The sequence below is a fragment of the Macaca mulatta genome, chromosome 1 (genome assembly GCF_049350105.2).
Source record: "Macaca mulatta isolate MMU2019108-1 chromosome 1, T2T-MMU8v2.0, whole genome shotgun sequence".
NCBI lineage: Eukaryota > Metazoa > Chordata > Mammalia > Primates > Cercopithecidae > Macaca > Macaca mulatta.
The window spans coordinates 189457808-189467215 of record NC_133406.1 but is presented as its reverse complement, the minus strand read 5'-3'; the positions used below and the strand labels follow the sequence as shown (position 1 = coordinate 189467215).

The window sequence follows — 9408 nt, the reverse complement described above, 5'->3', positions numbered from 1 at the left end:
ACATTAAATAGGCTGGGCACAGTGGCTCATGCTTATAGTCCCAGCACTTTGGGAAGCTGAAGCAGGAGGGTCAGTTGAGCTCAGAAGTTTAAGAACAGCCTGGGCAACACAGTGAGACCTCATCTCTAAAAAATAAATAAATAAATATGGCCAGGAGCGGTGGCTTGTGCCTGTAATCCCAGCACTTTGGGAGGCTGAGGCAGGTGGATCACCTGAGATCAGGAGTTCTGAGACCAACCTGGCCAACATCCCCGTCTCTACTAATAATACAAAAAACTAGCCGGGTGCGATGGCAGGTGCCTGTAATCCCAGCTACTTGGAAGGCTGAGGCAAGAGAATTGCTTGAACCCGAGAGGTGGAGGTTGCGGTGAGATGAGATCGTGCCATTGCACTTCGGCCTGGGTGACAGAGCAAGGCTCTGTCTCAAAAATAAATAAATAAATGAATAAATAAATATCGAAAATTTAAAAATAAGTAATAAAAACAAAGTGAGAGACATGCGACTCTTCCTTTCACTTGAACACTTAGACACCATTGTGAGGTTACTAACTGGCCTAATTTCAATATTGTCATGTCTCAGGGAATAGGTAGGCCTGAGGAGAGACAGACACAAGGGAATGCTGGTTGGTGGAGCAGTCAGAATGCATACAACATTTACTGATTATGTTCACCATTTTATATGGGCACAGCTTGTAGCACTCCCAAAACAATTTCAATAGTAACATCAAAGATCACTGATCACCAATCACTGTAACAGATAATAATAAGGACAAAGTTGTATTAGATTTTTTGTATGTTTGGTTTTCTTTTTTTTTAATAAATTGATATGGGGTCTTACTATGTTGCACAGGCTGGTTTCAAACTCCTGAGCTCAAGTAATCCGTCCTCCTTGGCCTCCCAAAGTGCTGGGACTACAAGTGTGAGCCTCTGCACTCAGCTGTTTGGTTTTCTTCAGAGACAGAGTCTCACTGTGTCACCCAGGCTGGGGTGCAGCAGCATAATCACAGCTTACTGCAGCCTCAAACTCCTAGACTCAAGCAATTCCCCAGCTTCAGCCTCTGAGCAGCTGGGACTACAGGTGCATGCCACCACACCCAGCTAAGACCAAGTTTTAAATATTGTGAGAATTACTAAAATGTGACACAAAGACATGAAGTGAGCACATGCTGCTGGAAAAATGACACCAATAGACTCGCTGGATGCAGGGTTACCACAAACCTTCAATTTGAGGGAAAAAAAAACCCACAATATCTACAAAGCACAATAAAGTGAAGCACAATAAAAACAAGGTATGTGGCTGGGCGTGGTGACTCATGCCTATAATCCCAGCACTTTGGGAGGCCAAGGCAGGCAGATTACGAGGTCCGGAGTTCAAGACCAGCCTGGTCAACATGGTGAAACCCCATCTCTACTAAAAATACAAAAATTAGCCGGGCATGGTGGTGCATGCCTGTCATCCCAGCTACTCGGGAGGCTGAGGCAGGAGAATTGCTTGAACCTGGGAGGCGGAGGTTGTGGTGAGCCAAGATCACGCCACTGCACTGTAGCCTGGGCAACAGAGCAAGACATCTCAAAAAAAAAAAAAAAAAAAAGGTATGCCTGTATCTGTAATCTGTAATCAGACCACTTACTACCTTTACTGATATCACCCTGAACCCGGCCACCATCATCTCTGTCCTGGACCATTGTAATTGCTTCCTAACTGATCTCCCTACTTCCTTCCACTTTTTTCCTCCTTCAGTCTATTATCAACACAAAAACCACAGTGAAAATGTGATATCATAAAGTAGACCATAAGACTTCTTGGTTCAAAACCTTCCAATGGCTACCCATTTGTTTCAGAAGAAAAGTCAAAATTCCTTTTTTTTTTTTTGAGATGGAGTCTCACTCTGTCACCCAGGCTGGAGTGCAATGGCACGATCTCAGCTCACTGCAACCTCCGCCTCCCAGGCTCAGGCGATTCTCCTGCCTCAGCCTCCCAAGTAGCTAGGATTACAGGCGCAAACTACCACGCCTGGGTAATTTTTGTATTTTTAGTAGGGACGGGGTTTCACCATGTTGGCCAGGCTAGTCTCAAACTCTTGACCTCTGGTGATCCACCCACCTAGGCCTCCCAAAGTGCTGGGATTGTAGACATGAGTCACCGCACCGGCCTCAAAATTATTATATTTACTCTGCTCCAGTTAAACAGCCTCCTTGCTGTTTCCAAATTACACCAAGCACACTCCAGCCACAGGGTCTTTGCACTCATTCTTCTCTGTACATGAAATGCTTTGCTCTTTGTGAAAATACAAGGTCTTCGCTTAAATATAAACATTCAGAGGGGTCTTCCTGGACTTCTCTATCTCACTGATACTTCCTATCCTCCTTTCTTGCTTTATTTTTTTTTTTCTGGCTCTTCTCACCATCTAATATAATATATATGTTCTTTCTTTATGCGTTATCTACCTGTTTCTTCCTAACAGAATCTAAGCTTCATGAAGGCAATTTCGGTTCTGTTCACTGACGTATCCTCAGTGCCTAGAACAATGCCTCACACATAGTAAGTTCTCCATATGTATTTATAGAAAGAATGCGTCAACCTCAATGACCACGACAGGGAGGGACTGTGTCTGACTCTTCTCTGAATCCCTAGTGCCCACCTGAGGGCTGGCACAGGATAGGAACTAGCAGAATAAATGAATTGTTATTGTTGTTTTAAGGAGTTGTGCCTGTTTTGTCCTTCAGTGCTTTCTTGATTCTCATGGGATCACAATTTCTACTCTTTCCTCGGCTCTCAAATATTCCTGTGGAGAGACAGAGATCTTCCTGGGGCACTCTCTCTAAGTCACTTGATAACTGGGATTTCACTGAATCTCTCCCCTTTTCCCATACTTTTGGACTGAGACCGTGTATCCCAGCTATGTCCTGGACATGTATGTCACCATTACTCCTGCTGGCTCCATTTCTAGAACACCTGTGCTTTCTACCTAATTTTAGGTGTCTGATTTCTCCTTCAGGGCAGAAATGATATTTTACTTCTCTGTGTCCCTAGGACTAGCCATAGGGCCCAGCACATATCGGCACTCTACCAATGGTTCTTGGACTAAACCTTTGCCTATTTCCACCTGTTTCCTGTCATTTCATAGTTCTCATTCTCTCCATAAGTCCACTTTAGCCACCCAAATACCTTAGTAAATGTATTAGTATACATGTCTCTGTGGTGGTGTAATTAAGAGCACAGGCTTTGGAATCCAATAGACTTAGTTTTGGCTCTGTTACTTACTGGTTATGACTTTGAGCAAGATATTGTACTTCTCTGAGCCTCTCTTTCATCATTGGTAAAATGAAAATAACAATGCCACAAGAGGTTATAGTGAGGATTAAACTCAATAGTGTATACAAAGCCCTAGCACTCTAGCACATAATAGCTACATGAATGATAACAGTGGTATCCACTAGCCAACAACAATAAAACTATGAGTATTTTGAGGGTCAGGGACTGTACCTCTAGCATCTAGAGAATATAGACTTTATCAGGGAAGGAAATGATTAGAGATGGGGCTGGTGAAGTCAGATGGAGCCATATTATGAAGGGTTAAGCAGTTTAGCCTTTATTCTTTAGATAATGAAGACTAATAAAAGAATTATGGTAACACCTAAAGCTAAGAGCAAGTCAAAGACGATATTTTTGAGTAACAAATGAGGAAGGCCAGGAGAGCTGCCTGGGGCCGTGTTAGCAATTCATTGAACCTTATGGTAACTGACATCAGTTATGAACTCGGCTATAGTTGCATGATGTCAGCCTTTCAGATGAAAATGAAAACTTCAGTCAAACATCTCGTTGTTTAGTCTACCCAACATCAAAGACCTGGCTGTTCTGAAACTTTCAGAACAGATGTTTGGCTGAACGGTTTAGTTTTCATCTTCATCTTAGGGGCCTGGTAGGCACAATCACTGTGATTTTTGCCAGCTTTGGGCTTGAGGTTTTTTGTTGTTTTTTTTTTTTATCTTTTAATTATGGAAACATTTCTATAATAACATAAAAGGATTTTTTTAAAAAAGAAAAACAATGGGGGTGGGGGTTAGGGTGGGAGGATTGCTTCAGGACAGGAGTTCAAGCCCAGCCTGGACAACATAGACAGGCCCTGTCTTTACAAAAAAAAAAAAAAAAAGGCTGGGCGTAGTGGCATGCACCTGTAGTCTCAGCTACTCAGAAGGCTAAGGCAAAAGAATCCCTTGAGCCTAGGAGTTTGAAGTTACGGCGAGCTATGATCGCACCACTGCATTCCAGCCTGGGTGACAGAGCAAGACCCTGTTTCAAAAAAAAAAAAAAAGAAACAAAGAAAAATAAAAATAAAACCTCCCTAATTCTACCTTGTTAAAACAACTGGTTTTATTTTTGCATGTTCCCTTAATAGAAATATAAAGTTTACATTGCTTATCCGCAGGAACATATGTTTGTGCCCTTTTCATTGCACTTACTGTTATGTTTGATTTAAATGTAATTCATATTTTTTGTATTTTTTTATAGCAACAAGGTCTTACTATGTTGCCCTGGCTGGTCTAAAACTCCTGGGCTCAAGCCATCCTCCTGCCTTAGCCTCCCAAAGTGCTAGGATTACAGGCATGAGGCACTGCACCTGGCCTCATATTTTTAAATAATTACTATATAATATTATCAGCTGGATATGCTAGAATCTACTGAATTTGAACGTTCTGGGACTGGTGTAAATTTTTGTGCCTCTTGGCCGGGCGCGGTGGCTCACGCCTGTAATCCTAGCACTTTACGAGGCTGAGGTGGGTGGATCACGAGGTCACGAGATCGAGACCATCCTGGCTAACATGATGAAACCGTGTCTCTACTAAAAATACAAAAAAATTAGCCGGGCATAGTGGCAGGCGCTTGTAGTCCCAGCTACTTGGCAGACTGAGGCAGAATTGCACGAACCCAGGAGGAGGAGCTTGCAGTGAGCCGAGATCGCACCGCTGCATTCCAGTCTGAGCAACAGAGCTAGACTCCATCTCAAAAAAACATTTTTGTGCCTCTAATTTTTCATTAAGATAAACAACCACCTAGGAACGGTGGCTCACGCCTGTAATCCCAGCACTTTGGGAGGCCAAGGCAGGTGGATCATGAAGTCAGGAGTTCGAGACCAGCCTGGCCAACATGGTGAAACCCTGTCTCTACTAGAAATACAAAAATTAGCTGGGTGTGGTGGTGGGTGCCTGTAATCCCTGCTACTTGGGAGGCTGAGACAGGAGAATCGTTTGAACCCAGGCCACCACACCCAGACCCAGTGAGAACAAATGATTGTTTTAAAGGTATAAACTCAGCTGGGCATGGTGGCTCACATCTGTAATTCCAGCACTTTGGGAGGCTCAAGCAGAAGCCTCACTCAAGGCCAGGAGTTTGAGACCAGGGTGAGCAACATAGCAAGACCCCATTTAAAAAGACAGAAACTGACTGGGCATGGTGGCTTATGCCTGTAATCCCAGCACTTTGGGAGGCAGAGGTAGGAGGATCATTTGAGGTCAGGAGTTCAAGATCAGCCTGGCCCACATAGTGAAACCCCATCTCTACTAAAAAAAACACAAAAATTACCCCAGTGTGGTGGCAGGAGCCTGTAATCCCAGCTCCTCAGGAGGCTGAGGGAGGAGAATGGCTTGAACCCGGGAGGTGGAGGTTTAGTGAGTTAAGATGGCACCACTGCACTCCAGCTTGGACAACAGAGCAAGATCCTGTCTCAAAAAAAAAAAAAAAAACAGAAAAGAAAAGAAAAAGAACACTAGGAGATAAAGAAAGTATGCTCCAGGTTTAGGAGGAAAATAATAGTATCATACAAGGGATAGAGAGATAATTTGAATGATATTAAATGTTTTAACAACAAACACTAGGAATATAGAGTAACAATGCCTTAAACATCCTGTGTAAAACTTTTTTTCAACTTAGAATTCTACTTCTGGAAAACTACCAATCAAGTGTGAAATGAAAATTAAGACATACTGAGACTTGCAAAGTCTCCAAAAAATTACTTTGTGTAACTTTGTTTTGGGAAGCTACTACAGGACGTGTGCCACCAAAATGAGAGAGTAAACCCAGGCCAAGCCCAGTGGCTCACACATGTAATCACAGCACTTTGGGAATCCAAAGCAGGAGCATCACTTGAACCCAGGAGTTTGAGACCAGCCTGAGCAACATAGAGAGACACCGTCTCTACAAAAAAAAAAAAAAGAAAAATTAGCTGGTCATGGTGGCATGTGCCAGTAGTTCCAGTTACTCAGGAGGCTGAGGCAGGAGGATCCCTTCAGTCCAAGAGTTGGAAGTGTCAGTGAGCTATGATTGCACCACTGCACTCCAGCCTGGGCAACACAGCAAAACCCTGTCTCAAAAAAAAAGGAAAAGGAAAAGGAAAACAGAGAGTAAACCCAGAAAAGAGAAAGACCTGAGATTCTTAAAAGAGGAAATATATTTTTTCATGGAGATATAAACTAGAAAAAAGAAAAAATAAATAAAAAGATAAAAAGGAAATACACAACAGAGTCAATCACAAGGGTGATAAAGGGTAATCCTAGAATGACAGCTGTTCAGCATGCATCAAGATTGGACTAGGAGAGTAGAGGGCTTGGGAGCTATATGTTCAGGATAATAAATGGAATAGATAAATTATCTGATATATGTAATCATGTAGAAAATAGTGACATAGAGAATTAAGCAAATTGGCAGAGCGTGGTGGCTCACACCTGTAATCCCAGCACTTTGGGAGGCCGAGGCAGTGGATCACCTGAGATCAGGAGTTCGAGCCCAGCCTGGCTAACATGGCAAAACCCCATTTCTACTAAAAAGACAAAAATTAGCCAGGCATGGTGGTGTGCGTCTGTAATCCCAGCTACTTGGGAGGCTGGGGCTGGAGAATTGCTTGAACCCGGGAGGTGGAGGTGGCAGTGGGCCAAGATTGCGCCACTGCACTCCAGTCTGGGAAACAGAGTGAGACTCTGCCCAAAAGAAAGGGGGGGGGGGGGGCAGAGAGAGAAAATTTAGCAAATAAAAAAAATTAATATCTCCAGCAAGAAAAATATACACGAGGAAATGTAATTATGGTATATCATTTAGCTTAGCAGTAAACAACATTCATAATAACTCAGTAAATTTTGATTTAGTCAAAAAATATATCGTAACTAGATTAGGGGAAAAAATAGAGATCTAGAGTAATGAAAGAGGGCTAAATCCTCATCTTTCATAGCAGAAATTCAAAAGATAATGTCTAAAATTGATAGGTCGAAAAAAGTAAGTATACAAGCAAATTGTCTATTTAATGGAAGTAAATGCCAGAATGGCTAAAAAGTTTGGGGAGGGGGGTTGAGGTTAAAGATGAGCAAGGATAGGGAATCACACTTTTTAATCATAGCCTTATGGTATTATCTGACTTTTTAAACAATGTGAGTATAGCACTTTGATTGATTTTTAAACTTTTTTTTTTTTAATTTTTTTTTGAGATGGAGTCTCACTCTGTCACCCAGGCTGAAGTGAAGTGGTACAATCTCCACTCACTGCAAGCTCTGCCTCCTGGGTTCAAGCAATTCTCCTGCCTCAGCCTCCCAAGTAGCTGGGATTATAGGCACCCACCACCATGCCCAGCTAATTTTTGTATTTTTAGTAGAGATGGGGTTTCACCAGGTTGGCCAGGCTGGTCTCGAACTCCTGACCTCAGGTGATCCACCCACCTCAGCCTCCCAAAGTGCTGGGATAACAGGCGTGAGCCATTGTGTTTGGCAATTTTTAAGCTTTAAAAATAACTTTTAAATGTTATATCATTATCATTTGAATTTGCTTAACTGAAGATTTTTACCATGTGTTTACATACTGACTGTAAATTACTTAACAAACATTTATGTATCTATGAGTTGTTTTGCCCAGCATGGGAGATAATTAAATGAGCAAAAGTAAATCTTTACCCTTAAATAATTCACAGTACAGGTGGGAGAGAATAAGTAATCAAATAATTATTAAACAGATGACAAGCGCTGTAATAGAGAAATATGTGGGGCACTATAGGAGCAGAAAGGAAGACCTGTAAGGCTTTAGCTTGGGATAGACGGATCTGAGCTACATCTTAGAGGAGGACAAGCTTCGCTTAGCTCTCTAAGTTCTTAGGGAGAGCTTCCTAGGCAAATGGACTTGATGTGGAAAGACTTGCAGGGGTCAGCAAGTTTCCTTTGCCAAGTCTGTGAAGGCCAAAAGGCAAGATTTATGTGGGATTTATCTCATCTGTTGTTCAGTTTTATTTGAGTTGAGCCAAGTTTTGTGGCCTTCTGTGCTATGTAGGAAAAATGATCTCAAACTACGTTTTCCCTCTGCTCTCACACCACCACAATAATTATCAACATAGAAGACTTCTGTGACCAAAAATGTGTGAGGGGTTTCCCCACACACCAAACAGCAGACACCAGCTGGGTATCCTGAGATACTGTCTACCCAGATACAGTGTCAGGTCCCACAGATCGAGGGCTCAGTCCTACAAAACTGTCCTCTCCTTCCTCCTAGTTGTACATCCAGATCTCTGAAACTTCTGACTGAACAGTTTCAAGTTGGGGTTCCCCCAACCCCCAATTTGGGTTTGATTAATTTGCTAGAGTGGCTCACAGAACTCAGGGAAACACATTTACCCGTTTATTAGGAAGGATATTTTAAAGGATACAAATAAACAGCCAGATGAAGACATACACAGAGTGAGGTCTGGAAGGGTCCTGAGCACAGGAGCTTTTGTCCCCATGGAGTTGGTGTTGATCACCCTCCCGGCACATGGATAAATGCTTCTGCATCTTCCTGTCAGCCTCCACATGTTCAGCTCTCTGGAAACTCCCTGAACCTTGTCCTTTGGGCCTTTTATGGAGACTTCATTAGTTGTCCATGACTGAAGCATGTCAAAATGTGATTGGACAAAAAGGATATGATCTAAATCCAGCAAGGCCTGTCTGTTTAGATTCTTCTTGGCCTCTCTGTGCAGTATTCCTTCCTCCAGAGTATAGGACATGACCCTCTCTGAAATGAGGGTCTTAAGACCCACAATCAGAAACGTAGGGGAATATTAGAGTCCTGTCTAGGGGCAGGTGAAAGGAGGGCGAAGAAAGAAAGATTCTGTTTCCTGAAACACCCAACATTACATTATAGAAAAGACTATAACAGGGGCTATGGGAATTATAAGCCAGGACGACGGACAAAAACCAACGTATATCATAATGCCACACGTGGCCCATTTTAAAATCTCAGAGATATGTCTGTTCTTAAAATGCAGCTGGGGTCCTGGCTTTGAGGTGGAAATAATGCAAACAACTGCTGATGGTGCAGTGTCACAAATGTGAAGGCCAGGAAAACACTACAGTATTCCAGTTATTTTGATATATGTGTCCTCTAATGGCTAAGAGTAA

The 9408-nt window shown here is 42.6% G+C and overlaps 1 long non-coding RNA gene across 1 annotated transcript; it reads left to right on the top strand.

Moving 5' to 3' along the window:
• Positions 1 to 3962: 3962 nt before the first annotated feature.
• Positions 3963 to 5752, top strand: LOC144333491 (uncharacterized). The gene is made up of 2 exons (XR_013402176.1): positions 3963 to 4278; positions 4986 to 5752. It is a non-coding gene; the product is annotated as an uncharacterized LOC144333491 (long non-coding RNA).
• The last annotated feature ends 3656 nt before the right edge of the window (positions 5753 to 9408 follow it).